The sequence below is a fragment of the Somniosus microcephalus genome, chromosome 10 (genome assembly GCF_052327205.1).
Source record: "Somniosus microcephalus isolate GS21.2 chromosome 10, FLI_Smic_1.0, whole genome shotgun sequence".
In the NCBI taxonomy this organism is placed as follows: domain Eukaryota; kingdom Metazoa; phylum Chordata; class Chondrichthyes; order Squaliformes; family Somniosidae; genus Somniosus; species Somniosus microcephalus.
The window spans coordinates 142,457,954-142,474,284 of record NC_140996.1 but is presented as its reverse complement, the minus strand read 5'-3'; positions in this window follow the sequence as shown (position 1 = coordinate 142,474,284).

Here is a 16,331-nt window from a genome sequence, read left to right as displayed (position 1 = left end):
TATACATCTATCTATCCAATATGACATCAAAAAATCAAAGCATCGCCCTTATGCATTCCCTTAGAGGCTGTCTTAGGCGTGCCTTTGCCTACCCTACTGATGTCACACAGTGCTACCCCAATGGCTGCAGCATGAATGGTGGATGGCTGCTGACTTTCAGTGGGGGACACTGCAAATGGCCTTGCTGGTTGACCTTGAGGAACTGGTGGCTGGGAGTGTCTAATCAATCTTCTTCTTCTTCTTCTTCACTCTCCTCTCTCTCTTCTTGGCCAACCACTGGTTGGGCAGGCTGCATTTCTTGGGTGTGTGAAATGAGGAAGGCACAAGGATAGAGTTGTGGTGAGGGGAGGGCAGGCAAGCAAGGGGTTCATAACTGGAGGAGGATAACATATGAGGATACCAGCATCTTGTATCCTTTCTCCCCCACTGCTGGGCAAGGACTCAGCCATGCCCCTGCCAAGAATGGCCTGCACTGTCTCCTCCAAGGGGGTGAGGTGAGGTTAGGAATGGGAGATGTGCCTTGTGATTGGTGCAGATTGTTGGTAGGTGAGTGATGGGCTGTGGGGTCATGCAATGAGCATTGTGTGAGGCTAGTGGTGCAGTTGGTAGGAGACAGCTCTTGAAGATGCATTCACTGACCTTGACCACTCGTCTGAGGTCATGAAGCTTCCTTGGGCACTACAGCCAGGTCATGGGGGTTAAACTGCTGCCAGTGATAGCCTCGTTGATGTGATCCCACATTATTCTTTCTGGAGGGCCTCTTGTGCCATGTGGATAGAAGACCTCTCTTGCAGACCTCCCTCTCCCTGCTCAAAGCTGGAGTGCTGCATGCAAAACCCTGGGTGCCCCTTACCCTGGCTTGCTGAGCCATTTGTGTTAGTGCTGAAGAACTTTTACCATTTTTTTTTAGGTGTGGAAGACAATTCAGCTTTAAGAGCTGAAGACTGCCATTTGGGACATATTTTTAATGTTTGTGTTTTTATTGAAAGGCAGTTAGGGTGGAAAAATTAATTTTTTCACTTGATTTTAACTTTTATTAGTTTTGAACGCATTGCCCCTTTAATTCATAGCCTTTTTAATTGCCCACAATTCATTGTGTAGCAGTCGGCGCAGACTTCATGGATTTTTAAATTTTAAACCTTATTAAAAACTGTTGGGGGGGAGCAGTGAAAAACCACTCAAGCTGGAGATGACTCATTCGTATGGTAACGAACTGCCCTTGGGTACAATGGCCGAAGAGGCCCACTCCCAAGTCTGGATTAACAAGGCTGGCGACTCATTGTTCTAGTCAAGATGAACTCGTTAAGTTAATCGGCAGGAAGATTGAAAAGAGATCAAAAACCATTCAAGAGATCGAAAACCATTCCTCCAGGCCATGTGTCCATTAATACCACAGGCTGCAGTTTGTGTATTGGAGGGGTATAAAAACAGAACAGTTTGGATAGCGCTCTCTCTCTCTCTCCTGCCCTCCACACAATGGAACTTCAAGGGGAGCAGAGCCTTGCTCTTCCAACCGAGACGGACTTCGACTGAGGCTGGGACTCGCATGCCGCAAGGCCAGTACGGAACCAGGTAGCTGAGACGTACGGGAGAAAGCTGCAAGCAAGATCAAAAGGGCAATCTAGGTGAGCATTGCCAAGCCTACACACCCACAAGATCACTTAGCTGTGTGAGGGGGTGCCTGTATGTTCCTACCAAACCAGAGGGGGTTTAGCGTTGGAAGGGTCCTGTGATAGTTTAGTTCATGGGAGGGTGTTTTTAGGCTGTGGTAAGGCAGCACGGCAGGGGCTTGTTGGACAAGTCAGGGTTGTACTGTTTTTAAACTGTACTGTTGTGTTCACACTGCTTGTACTGTATGCGAGTGGAGTGGTTTTTGTTAACCTTAATAAACACTGTACGGATGAGCCCGAAAACGCTGTCCGTGTTCAAATCTGTCCTCAGTAATCCCTATCATCCAGAACTTGTAGTAAGGGGGTTTGCGTGCTCGCTACGGGTGGGGCAAAACCACTTACAATAACTAGCGATTGCGGCAGGGGCCATAGGAAATTGGCCACCGCAAAAAACGGTTACATTGTGAATGCCTCAGCCTCACTCCCAGAAGCTGTAAGAAGCTGCAATGCCACTCCTGGATGGGAACTTCAGGTTGGATGCCTCCGCTAACACCACCGGGTGGGCGTTATATGGTAAGTTAGCGCATGCAACAAATCTCCATCGCCCCTTCAGGATATGCATTCCAGATCAAAACAACTTGCTGCATCAGAAAATTCCTCCTCATCTTGCCTCTGGTTCTTTTGCCAATTACCTTAAATCTGTGTCCTCTGGTTACTGACCCTTCTGCCAGTGGAAACAGATTCTCCTTATTCACTCTATCAAAACCCTTCATGATTTTGAACACCTCGCTCAAATCACTCCTTAACTTCTCTGCTCTAAGGAGAACAAACTCAGTTTTTCTAGTCTCTCGACGTAACTGAAGTCTTTCATCCCTGGTACCATTATGCAAATCTCTTCTGAACCCTCTCTAAGGCCTTGACATCCTTCCTAAAGTGTGGTGCCCAGAATTGGACAAAATGGGGCAATTTTAACCCTACTTGCTCAGCAGAAACATGGCGAGTAGGCAGTTAAAATCGCCCTGGCTCTTACCTGTCTGAAAGCTGCCATAATCACAACATCTGCAATTGTAACCTTCTCCCCTGAGCAGGCAGCAATGATTCGCACCCGGAGTCAACAGGGTCCTTCTTTACTTATGCATGTTGCAGCCCAATGACATCATTGAGACTGTAATTTTTACTCAGGCTTGAGCGGGAAATCCACCTGGACTTATAATTGGGGCCAATATTCCAGCTGGGGCCCAACCAATTTTTGCTAAAGGTTTAGCATAATTTCCTGGCTTTTGTACTCAATGGGCAGGATTTTCATTGGGCCGTGGAGGCAGGATTGGAGGCATGTGGGGGGTTAAAATTTCGAAATCGGGGGGCACGAACCCATCCTGCCTCCATGCCAGTTTCAAAGGAGATGGATACCCGACCTGTGCTGGGACCTGCCTCCCTGAGGCGGGAAGGGGATTAGTGCCAATTAACTGCCTGTTAACAGGTAATTAACAGGTAGTTTTTAGCCTAATCCCTATTTTTATTGCTGAAGTGTGTGATTCCCGATGGCTCCAAACCATGCCAAGTTAGCGAGGTGGACCGTCGGGCTGAAGGGCTTGGAGGGTTCGCGATGTCCGGTGTTCAGGTGAGTGATGGGTGCATGAGTTCAGAGGTAAGTGTCTTTGGTGTGTGTAAAGTGTTTAAAGAAGTTTTACTTACATTTACTTACCTTTACAGCCTTCCTTCCTTCAGGTCTCGGGAGTCCCTCATCTCACCGGCACAGAAAGCAGAATGGCCGCGAGCTGTCAAAAGTTGCAGCATTCAGCTTTCTGTTCTGGAGAGATCTCTAAATCAGCCTGAGAGGAAGGAATTAACTTGGAGTACAGATTGTCAAACAGCTGTGAAACACTGATATTTCATCTGTCAAAAGCTTTTGACAGATGAAATGTCAATATGTGACATCACTTGTTGCCGGGTGGCCTTAATTGGCCTGCTGAGCCCGCTGGGCAGGCTCAACAAGGTCAATCAAGTGAAAATCACGTGGGTTGGCCATAACTCGATGGAGGTGGGGCTACAACCCTGAAAGTTATAGTCCCGCCTCCTCAATTAAAATCCAGCCCAATGCCTCTATTTATAAAACCAAGGATCCAGATGCCTTTTTGACAATCATCTGAAATTGTCCTGGCACTTTCAAAAGACTTTTGTACATACACCTCAATGTCTCCCTGTTCCAGTAACCACTTAAAATTGCACCATTTAGATTATATTGCCTATCCTAATTTTTTCTACCAAAATGAATCGCCACACTTCTCTTTGTTAAATTTATTAGTAAGGAAGGATATTAGCTCTGATGACGTGGAATCTGTATGGGTAGAGCTGAGAAATACCAAGGGACAGAAAACGTTAGTGGGAGTTGTATACAGACCCCCAAACAGTAATGCTGAGGTTGGGGATGGCATTAAATGGGAAATTAGAGATGCATGCAATAAGGGCACAGCAGTTATCATGGGTGACTTTAATCTACATATAGATTGGTCTAACCAAATTAGTAACAATACTGTGGAAGAGGAATTCCTAGAGTGTATATGGGATGGTTTCCTGGACCAATATGCCGAGGAACCAACTAGAGATCAGGCCATCTTAGGCTGGGTATTATATGATGAGAAAGGATTAATTAGCAATCTTGTTGTGTGAGGCCCCATGGGGAGGAGCAATCATAATATGATAGAATTCCTCATTAAGATGGAGAGTGAAGTAGTTGATTCAGAGACTTGGGTACTGAATTAAAATAAAGGAAACTATGATGGTATGAGGTGCAAGTTGGGTAGGATGGATTGGGGAATGTTACTTAAAGGGTTGATGGTGAATAGGCAATGGCAAACATTTAAAGATCGCATGGATGAACTATAGAATTTGTTCATCCCTGTTTGGCATAAAAATAAAACAAAAAAGGTGACTCAACCGTGGCTAACAAGGGAAATTAGGGATAGCATAAGATCCAAGGAGAGGCCATATAAATTGGCCAGAAAAAGCAGCAAACCTGAGGATTGGGAGCTGTTTAGGATTCAGCAAAGGAGGACAAAGGGATTAATTAAGAGGGGGAAAATAGAGTATGAGAGTAAGCTTGCAGGGAATATAAAAACTGACTGTAAAAGCTTCGATAGATATGTAAAGAGAAAAAGATTGGTAAAGTCAAGCATAGGTCCCCTGCAGTCAGAATCAGGGGAATTTATAATGGGTAACAAAGACATGGAAGGCCAATTAAATACATACTTTGGTTCTGTCTTCAAAAAGGAGGACACAAATTAACTCCCAGAGATGTCGGGGAACATAGGGTCTAATGAGAGGGAGGAACTGAATGAAATCAGTATTTGTAGGGAAATGGTGTTAGGGAACTTGACCAGATTGAAGGCCGATAAATCCCCAGGGCCTGATAATCTACATCCTAGGGTACTTAAGGAAGTGGCCCTAGAAATAGTAGATGCATTGCTGGTCATCTTCCAAAATTCTATAGACTCTGGAACAGTTCTCATGGATTGGAGGGTAGCTAATGTAACCCCACTATTCAAAAAAGGTGGTAGAGAAAAAACAGGGAATTATAGACCGGTAAGCCTGACATCAGTAGTGGGGAAAATGCTAGTGTCCATTATAAAAGATGTAATAGCAGAGCACTTGGAAAACAGTGACAGGATCAGATAAAGTCAACATGGATTTACAAAAGGTAAATCATGCTTGACTAATCTACTGGAATTTTTTGAGGATGTAACTGGTAGAATAGATAAGGGAGAACCAGTGGATGTGGTGTATTTGGACTTTCAGAAGGCTTTCGATAAGGTCCTGCATAAGAGACTAGCGTGCAAAGTTAAATCACATTGGATCGGGGGTAAGGTACTGACTTGGATAGAGAACTGGTTGGCAGACAGGAAGCAAAGAGTTGGAATAAACGGGTCTTTTTCCGAGTGGAAGGCAGTGACTAGTGGGGTACCACAGGGATTGGTGCTAGGACCCCAGTTATTCATAATATATATTAATGATCTAGACGAGGGAACTAGATTTAATATCTCCAAGTTTGCAGATGACACAAAGCTGGGTGGGCGTGTGTGCTGTGAGGAGGATGCAGAGAAACTCCAGTGCTATTTGGACAGGTTGGGCGATTGGGCAGATGCATGGCAGATGCAGTATAATGTGGATAAATGCGAGGTTATCCACTTTGGTGGCAAAAACAGGAAGACAGATTATTATCTGAATGGCAATAGATTGGGAAAAGTGGAAGTGTAACGAGACCTGGGTGTCCTTGTGCACCAGTCACTGAAGGTAAGCATGCAGGTGCAGCAGGCAGTTAAGAAGGCAAATGGTATGCTGGCCTTCATAGCGAGAGGATTTGAGTACAGGAGCAAGGATGTCTTGCTGCAGTTGTACAGGGCCTTGGTGAGACCACACCTTGAGTATTGTGTGCAGTTTTGGTCGCCTTATCTGAGGAAGGATGTTCTTGCCATGGAGGGAGTGCAGCGAAGATTCACCAGACTGATACCTGGGATGGCAAGAATGACGTATGAAGAGAGATTGGGTCGATTATGCTTATATTCGCTAGAGTTTAGAAGAATGAGAGGGGATCTCATTGAAACTTATAAAATTCTAACAGGACTAGACAGACTAGATGCAGGAAGGCTGTTCCTGATGGCGGGGGAGTCCTGAACCAGGGGTCACAGTCTAAGGATAAGGGGTAAGTCATTTACGACAGAGATGAGGAGGAATTTCTACACCAAGGGAGTGGTGAAATTGTGGAATTCTCTACCACAGACGACAGTTGAGGCCTATACATTAAATATATTCAAGAAGGTGTTAGATATATTTCTTAAGGCTAAGGGGATCAAGGGATATGGGGAGAAAGCAGGGACAGGGTACTGAATTTGGATGATCACCCATGTTCGTATTGAATGGCCGAGCAAGCTCAAGGGGCCAAATGGCCTACTCCTGTTCCTATCATCTATGTTTCTATATTTCTATGTGTCTGCTCATTTCACCTGTCTGTCTATGTCCTCCTGAAATCTGTTACTATCCTTCTCACTGTTTACTACATTTCCAAGTTTTGTATCATATGCAAACTTTGAAATTATGCCCTGTATACCCAAGTCCAGTTCATTAATAATATATCAAAAGTAGTGACCTCTGGGGGACACCATTTCACACTTTCCTTCAGTCTGAAAAACAACCATTCACTACTCGTCTCTGCTTTCTGCTCCTTCGTCAATTTCGTAGTCATGCGGCCACTGTCCCTTTAATCATATGGACATCAATTTTGCTAAAAAGACTATTATGTCGCACATTATCAAAGGTCTTTTGAAAGTCCATATACACAACATTACCACACTACCCTCACCAGCCTTCTCCGTTACTTCAAAAAACTCAATGAAGTTAGTCAAACACAATTTGCCTTTAACAAATCCGTACTGGCTTTCATTTATTAACCCACGTTTTTCCAAGTGCCAATTAATTTTGTCCTGGATTAATGTCTCTAAAAGTTCCCCACTAACTGGCCTGTAGTTGCCAGGTTTATCCCTCTCCCCTTTTTTGAACAGGGGTGTAACATTTGCAATCCTCCAATCCTCTGGCACCACTTTCATATTTAAGGAGGATTGAAAGCTTGTGGCCAGAGCCTCTGCAATTTCCACCCTTCCTTCCCTCAGCAACCTAGGATGCATCCCATCCGCATCAGGTGACTTTTCTATTGTGAGTGCTGCCAACCTTTTTAGTACCTCCTCTTTATCTTTTTTCATCCTATCTAATTTCTCTGTTATCTCCTCTTTTACTGTGATATTAGCAGCATCTTCTTCTTCAGTGAAGATGCAAAGTATTGATTTACTACCTTAGCCATGCTGCCTCCTCTCCTTTTTGGTCCCTAATCAGCCCTGCCTTTTCTTTGACTACTGTTTTACTATTTATATGTTTAGGAAAGACTTTGGCTTCCCTTTTATGTTAGCTGCTAATCTATTCTCATACACTCTTTGCCCCTCTTATTTCCTTTTTCAGTTCTCCCCTGTACTTTTTGTATTCAGCTTGGTTCTCTCCTGAGTTATGAACCAAACATTTATCATAAGCTGGAAACATTCAGCAGGTCAGGCAGCACCTGTGGAGAGAGAAACAGTTAACGTTTCAGGTCGATGACCTTTACTCCTCTTTATTATTTATGGATACCAGGTTTTTATTTAATGCAATTCGGATCCCTTTAATGTTGGTATCCTCTACTTAGTTAATTTTAATTATATCCCCTTAGATTTAATTAATAACTCTGATTATTTATATATTTACTTATTGTTGCCCCTTGGCTTAAATTACTTAGCGCCTCCTTCCGTCTCTGCACTTAATTCCCACTCTATTTAGGAAGCCACTCAGTTTATCAGATTCACCCAACTCTCACCAAGCTCTATGCTTAAAGCTCTCAATATCTCAATCGATTGAGATGTTGCAACAGTTTGAAGAGGGTTAACTACATTCCACCTTGTTTCAGTCCATCCAAGGAGAGTACAATTTGGCAGCACATATTGGAAAGTTGAACTCATGCTGCCCAGGAATTTCTAACCACTATTTTAATGCTCAAAAAATTATGAGCAGCGGGTGCCAGAATCTCTGAGATACATTGCCAATGGGTAAGGTTCCTCACTGGCAATGCAAACTTGTAAAATTATCCTTTAGATGCCAGTTCAATGTAATAATTTCCTGCTGGAGATTGTTCCATTGATATAGTCATACAGCCAAAATTAGCACTTGGCACCTCTGATAAGATACCAATGAAAGCCTGTTTGGAAATAAACTCAGTAATGGTCAGACATGCCAAATGGTGCTTTGCTGATTAATTTATTTACATAATCAGGGGAACCAGTCAATGCTAAATCTAATAGACATTACTTCCAAATGGAAAGGGAACCAGCTGGGCAAAATTAGTGGCAAATGAAAGATGCCATTGAATGTCCATGTTGTTTTTTTCCCCTGTTACGTCCGTGTATAATAAGACACAGTCTGCGGAGAACGGTACAACAGGTGTTTACTCAACGTGGCTCACACTGCAACTGATCTGTACAGATTACTACCCAGTGTTATATACAGGTGTGGTCACTACCGGTACTGCAGTATACATGAACTGTAAAAAATAGTTCCCTCCTTAAAGGTATATACATTACAATTCCTCCCCTTTTAGATTAACAGTACCATAACACTCATTTAACAATTAAATATCAAACTAATTACAATTAATACTTTTAACATGCAACATTAGCTGAAAATAGTCTATTTATATATTCAGTCTTTGGGGAGGCTTCCTGATCCTTTCTGGATAGCGCCTTTCCCCGAGTGTCTTGCTCTTGGTGTGGAGGCGATTCTGGTCCCCTGTCGTCGGTTGGTTCATCAGCTTCCGATGCTACTGTTTCTGGGGTAGATGCGACCTGTACATCGGGTTCATCATCAGGTACGTATGGGCGAGGCATGGGGTTGACTTGTTCCTGTGACTCTAGGATCTGGTCAGCATGGCGTCTCACGATGCTCTCCCCAACGTCCACTGTGTACATTAGTGGGCCCTGCCATGTGCATATCGTTCCTGGCTGCCATTTTTCTGTTCGGTAGTCGCGGGCCAAGATTGGTTGCCCTACATTGAAGCTCCTTGTTGGCTTCTCATGGATGTGCTGGAATTGCTTACTCTCAACATCTCTTCGTACGTTTGGTCTGAGCAAATCCAGGCGAGATCTTAACCTTCGGTTAAAGAACATCATGGCTGGGGCCTGGTTGGTGACTGCATGTGTCGCATTCCGGTAGGCGAACAGGAAATTGTCCACCTTGTGCTGCAGCGGAATGTTGTCATTGTACATAGCCTTTATTGCCTTCTTAAAGGTTTGTACGAACCTCTCAGCCAATCCATTTGTGGCTGGATGATACGGGGCGGATGTGTAGTGCCTTACCCCATTCTTTTTCAAGAACCTCCGGAACTCTTCGGACACAAACTGTGGTCCGTTGTCGGAGCAAATCTGTTCTGGCAAGCCATTCCTGGCAAAAATGGTCCATAGGACTGCAATAGTTTTTTCCGTGGTGGTGGAGGGCATTTTGATGACCTCAGGCCATTTCGAGTGCGCATCCACGGCTATTAAAAACATTGAGTCCATGAATGGACCAGCAAAATCAATATGCACCCGTTGCCATGGAGATGAGGGCCACTCCCAAGGGTGTGGAGGGGCCTGTGGTGGTGCATTTTGGACTTTCTGGCATCCTGAGCAGCTCTTGGTCAGGTCCTCGATTTGTTTATTGATTCCCGGCCACCACACATAAGCCCTGGCTAGGCTTTTCATTTTTACCTCATGAAGCTCATTGAGCATTCTATCCCTTAACTTGGGTGAAATTACCACTCGGGATCCACACATCAAGGTCCCCCAGCACACTGACAGCTGTTCTCTCCTTGTCGAGAATGCTGGCAACAGTGAGTCGCCATGTGCTGGCCATCCCTTCACCGTCAAATCATATACCCGAGACAGTGTCGGGTCATTTGGGGTTTCCTTTTCGATACAAGCGTTAGTTACCGGTAGGTATTCAACTATAGTCGAATGGAATATTTCGACAGGATCCACTGCTGGTGCTTCCTCCGCAGTAGTTCACCAGCCCGAGGAAAGACCTCAGCTGTGACACATTTTCCGGTGCTGGAGCCTTGACTACTGCCTCAATCTTCTCTGGGGACTTATGTAACCCCTCTTTATCGATAACGTGGCCACAATACGAGATCTGTTTTCTAAAAAACACGCATTTGAGGCGGTTAGCTCGGAGCCCATATTCCTGCAATCTAGTGATCACCTGCTCCAGGTTGGCAAGGTGATCACTGTCATTTTCACCCGTGACCAGGATGTCGTCCAAATAACACTGGGTCCCTGGGATCCCTTGCAGGACTTGTTCCATTGCCCTCTGCCAAATAGCCGGAGCTGATGCTACCCCGAATACCAGCCAGTTGCAAAGGTAGAGACCTTTATGGGTGTTGATTGTGAGGTATTTTTTTGATGCTTCTTCTACCTCCATTTGCAGATACGCCTGGGCCAGATCAATCTTAGTGAAGCTTTTTCCCTCCAGATAGTGAGGCGAAAATATCTTCAATCCGCGGAAGTGGATATTGTACGGTGTGAAGGACCGGGTTCACTGTTACCTTAAAGTCCCCACAGATGCGAACCTTCCTTGGTTCCCCAGGCGTGCTGCTCAACGACTTTTTCATCACAGGGACAATGGGTGTAGCCCACTCGCTCCAGTCTACCTTGGACAGTACACCTGAACGTTCCAGACTCTCCAGCTCTGCTTCGACGGCTGGGCGGATCGCATAAGGTACCGGTCTGGCCTTAAAAAATTTTGGCCTTGCGTTTTCTTCAATTTTAATCATCGCTGTCATGCCTTTTAGTGTTCCGAGTCCTTGCTGGAACACTTCTATCGCGTCAGTTAGGGTCTTTGACAGTCGCCCAGGTGTGACGTCGTCATCCTTTTTGTCAGCCACAGTCAGTGTAGTGTATGTGCTTTAAGTCAGAACTACTTTTTACAGCTCCTGTATACTGTAGTACCGGCAGTAACCACACTGGTATATAAGCTGTGCGCATGCCTCTGTATCCCAATCTAGAGATGACCCTCCTCCAGTAAAGACCTGTTGTTTGTTTATGTACAGCATCCGTATAATTATTTATCCACTGAACCACGGATCTAACAGTGGCGACGAGTGTTGATGCGAATCTACCTGCAACAACAAAAAAAAAAAAAATAGTCGAGTCCAGGAACACGGGCGTCGACCGCGAGCAACCGCCCAGCAGTCAGGCAGAGATCCAACTTCGCTGGGGAGGCTGTGGAGAGCCGGGCTTGGTTCCCCAGCCACAACGAGCAGTAAGAGACCGACGACAGGTCCAGAGCAGACCCTTCCCGAGCAGCGGCGGCTGGAGCCGACCAACGGCAGAGAGAGAGAGCCGGGCAGCGTCGACGGGGTAAGAAAGAGGGTGAAGAGGGCAGGGCACAGCCGGGGATTGATCACCGAGCGGCGTCAAGGAAAAATACTGCAAACCGGAGAGAGAGAGGGTAAGAAACAGCTGGGTTCTAGACTGAGCGGCGTCGACAAATATCAAGAGAAGAAGGCGCAGAGCACAGCCAGGGATCACGGGCTGATCAGGGTCCGCGGGGTGAAGCAAGGGGAGACGCCATTGAGCCGCGGAGAAGCAGGGAGAGCGCGGGAGGCGCCATTGAGCCAAGGAGAAGCAGGGAGAGCGCGGGAGGCGCCATTGAGCCGCGGAGAAGAAGGAAGAGCACGGGAGACGCCATTTTGTGAAGCCACAGTGGAGAAGATGGGCGAGCGCGGGAAGGAAGGAAAGCGCGGGAGACGCCATTTTGTGCCAGTGGAGAAGAAGGGGAAGCACGGGAGGTGCCATTGGGGATAGTTAACGCACAACCAAGGATGCATAAGAGTGGCAGTATCTCTACGTTCGACAATGAAGTCGAAGATTGGGCGACATATGTGGAACGTATTGAGGTGTACTGCAGGGCAAATGAAGTGCCAGATGCTAATAAAGCACTGGTTCTGTTAAATTCCATGGGTTCAAAAACTTATGGGTTACTGCAAAATCTAATAGCCCCAGAAAAGACGGTAAACAAGGATTTTGGAAGCATAGTAGAAATTCTACAGGACCACTTAAGCCCCACACCGCTGCTGATAGCAGAACGATTTAAGTTCCATAAAAGGAACCAACACAAAGATGAAAGCAATGCTGAGTACCTAACGGAACTGCGCAAGCTATCGAAATACTGCCAGTTTGGAGCGGGACTAGCAGACACGTTAAGGGACAAGTTTGTGTGTGGGCTACAAAGTGAAGGAACCCAGAAACGGCTTCTATCAGAAAAGGACCTTACGCTGGACAAAGCTTTCAATATGGCAGTTTCACACGAAGCAGCCGCAAGGGGCGCTGCAGAGATACAATGGAGACCGCAAGAATACGGCACCAACGAAATGACCTATGGAACAGGGAAGTGCTATCGCTGCGGCAGAACAACACATGACCAGAAAGATTGTTGGTTCAAGGACCAAGTGTGCAGACAGTGTGGGAAAGCAGGACACATAGCAAGAGTCTGCAGGTCTGGGAAGAAAACCAACAGTAAGAAATCTCCACAGGAGAAGTACAAAAAGGTACACCAGGTGATGGACAGTGGTTCAGACGAACAGAAAAGTGACACAGACTCCGGAAGCAAGGAGCTGGGTTGTCTGAAACTGCATAATGTAACCGAAATGGAGGATCACCAGACTATCTGGGTTACACTCAAGATAGACGGAGTCCAAGTGGAAATGGAATTGGACACAGGGTCAGCTCTAACAGTCATAAATCAAAGAGACTACAAGCGGCTATTTTCACACATACCCTTGAAAGCTACAGAGATTGTCTTGAAGACGTATACGGGGCAAAAAGTCTACTCCAAAGGAAAAATAAGGGTGAAAGTGACATATAAAGGTCAGGAAATACCTAAAATGGATATATATATATTGCCAAATGGAGGACCACCACTGCTAGGACGTGAGTGGATCCGGAAGATACATTTAGATTGGCATTCCATACAGGCAGTGAAGGTGGAGGCCAAAAAGGATGACGACGTCACACCTGGACGACTGTCAAAAATGCTAACTGACGCAAAAGAAGTGTTCCAGGAGGGACTAGGAACACTAAAAGGAATAACAGCAACAATTAAAATAGAGGATAATACAAGCCCAAAGTTTCTGAAGGCCAGACCAGTGCCTTATGCGATCAGACCAGCGGTTGAAGCAGAGCTGGAAGGGTTGGAACGTTCAGGAGTACTGTCCAAAGTGGACTGGAGCGAGTGGGCTACACCCATCGTCCCTGTAATGAAGAGGTCGTTGAGTAATATGCCTGGGGAACCAAAGAAGATCCGCATCTGTGGGGATTTTAAGGTGACAGTGAACCCAGTCCTTCACACGGTGCAATATCCGCTTCCACGAATTGAGGATATTTTCGCCTCGCTATCTGGTGGTAAATGCTTCACCAAAATTGATCTAGCCCAGGCGTACTTGCAAATGGAGGTAGAAGAAGCTTCGAAACATTACCTTACGATCAACACCCATAAAGGTCTCTATCAATACAACCGGCTGGTGTTTGGAGTAGCCTCAGCTCCGGCTATCTGGCAAAGGGCGATGGATCAGGTCCTGCAAGGGATTCCAGGGACCCAGTGTTATTTGGACGACATCTTGGTCACGGGCGAAAATGACGGTGATCACCTCGCTAACTTGGAGAAGGTGCTCGCCAGATTAAAGGAATATAGGCTACGAGCTAATCGCCACAAGTGCGAGTTTTTCCAGAAAGAGATCTTGTATCGCGGCCACGTCATCGATGAAGAGGGGTTACATAAGTACCCTGACAAGATTGAGGCAGTAGTCAAGGCTCCAGCACCGGAAAATGTGTCACAACTGAGGTCGTTCCTCGGGCTGGTAAACTATTACCACAAGTTATTACCAAATTTGTCTACGGTACTACACCCGCTGAACAACCTACTGCAAACAGGGGTACCATGGAAGTGGGATGACGAACGTAGACGAGCTTTCCAGAAGTGTAAAGACTTGATCACATCAAAAGAGGTGTTGGCCCATTTCAACCCAGCACTACCAATTCGTTTGGTATGTGACGCATCACCCTACGGCATTGGAGCGGTGCTGTCGCACAAATTCCCAGATGGGTTGGAGAGGCCAGTGGCCTTCGCGTCTCGGTCACTAACCTCAGCCGAGCGCAACTACGCCCAGATTGACAGGGAGGCCCTCAGCCTAGTATGGGGAGTAAAAAAATTCAACCATTATCTGCATGGGCAGAAGTTCACCTTGCTGACTGACCACCAACCACTTGTCTCCATCTTTAATCATAAGAAGGGCGTGCCAGTAATGACTGCACAGCGGTTACAAAGATGGTCCCTGTTTCTAGGGGCGAATCAATATGAAATAGAATATAAAGGCACGAAACAGCATGGGAACGCTGATGGGCTATCGTGCCTGCCACTGCCTACGGTGGAGGAAGCACCAGCAGTGGACCCTATCGAGATATTTTATTCAGCGATAATTGAACGATTGCCAGTAACAAACGCGGATATAGAGAAGGAGACCAGCAATGATCCGACGCTGTCACGGGTATATGAATTGACGGTGAGGGGATGGCCAACACATGGCGACTCACTGTTGCCAGCATTCTCATCCAGAAGAGAACAGCTGTCAGTATGCCAGGGGACAGTGATGTGTGGATCCAGCGTGGTGATTCCACCCAAGTTAAGGGAGAGAGTGCTAAATGAGCTACATGAAGGTCATCTGGGGGGAGTGAAAATGAAAAGCCTTGCTAGGGCTTATGTGTGGTGGCCGGGAATCGATCAACAAATCGAAGACCTAACTAAGAGCTGCTTAGGATGCCAGAAGGTCCAAAATGCACCACCACATGCCCCTCCTACACCCATGGGAGTGGCCCTCCTCTCCATGGCAACGGGTGCACATTGATTTTGCTGGTCCATTCATGGACTCAATGTTCTTAATAGCAGTGGATGCTCATTCAAAGTGGCCTGAGGTGATAAAGATGTCTTCAACCACTACAGAGAAAACGATTGCAGTCCTACGGACCATATTTGCCAGAAACGGTTTGCCAGAGTGGATCTGCTCTGATAATGGACCACAGTTTGTGTCCGACGAGTTCCAAAAATTCATGAAAAGGAATGGGGTAAGGCATTACACATCCGTCCCATATCATCCAGCCACCAATGAATTGGCTGAGAGGTTCGTACAAACCTTTAAGAAGGCGATAAAGGCCATGTGCAACGAGGAAATTCCACTACAGCATAAGATGGACAATTTCTTATTAGCCTACCGAAACGCGACACATGCAGTTACTAACCAGACCCCGGCCATGATGTTCTTTAAACTTTCAAACAAGTATACCGCTTTGGATACTGTTGAGGGGGATGACTCACCAGGGGAAGGCAGCAGCGGCCAACTTCCTGGCACTGGGGGTGCTCCTGCTGCCCAGGAAGGGGGGAAAAAGAGTGGGAGAGCAATAGTGGTAGGGGATTCTATAGTAAGGGGAACAGATAGGCGTTTCTGTGGCCGTAGACGTGAATCCAGGATGGTTTGTTGCCTCCCTGGTGCCAGGGTCAAGGATGTCACTGAGCGGCTGCAGGGCATTCTGGAGGGGGAGGGAGAACAGCCAGTGGTCGTGGTCCACATTGGTACCAACGACATAGGTAAAAAGAGGGATGAGGTCCTGCAGCAAGAATTTAGGGAGCTAGGTGAAGGATTAAGGAGCAGGACCTCAAAGGTTGTAATCTCTGGATTACTCCCGGTGCCATGTGCTGGTAAGTATAGGAATAGGAAGATAGAACAGATGAATGCGTGGCTAAAGGGATGGTGCAGGGGGGAGGGCTTTATTTTCCTGGATCACTGGGTCTGCTTCTGGGAAAGGTGGGACTTGTACAAGTCGGACGGTTTACACCTGAACCAGGGGGGAACCAATATCCTCGCGGGGAGGTTTGCTAGCACTGCTGGGGAGGGTTTAAACTAACTTGGCAGGGGGTTGGGGTACAGAGTGGAGCTATAGTAGGGGGTGATTTACGGCCAAATACAGAGGGAAAAACAAGTCAGCTGGGAAGGCAGAGCAAATATGTGAAGGCAAAAGAGAATATGGCAGGGCTGGAAGGCTTTTATTTTAATGCAAGGAGTCTTGC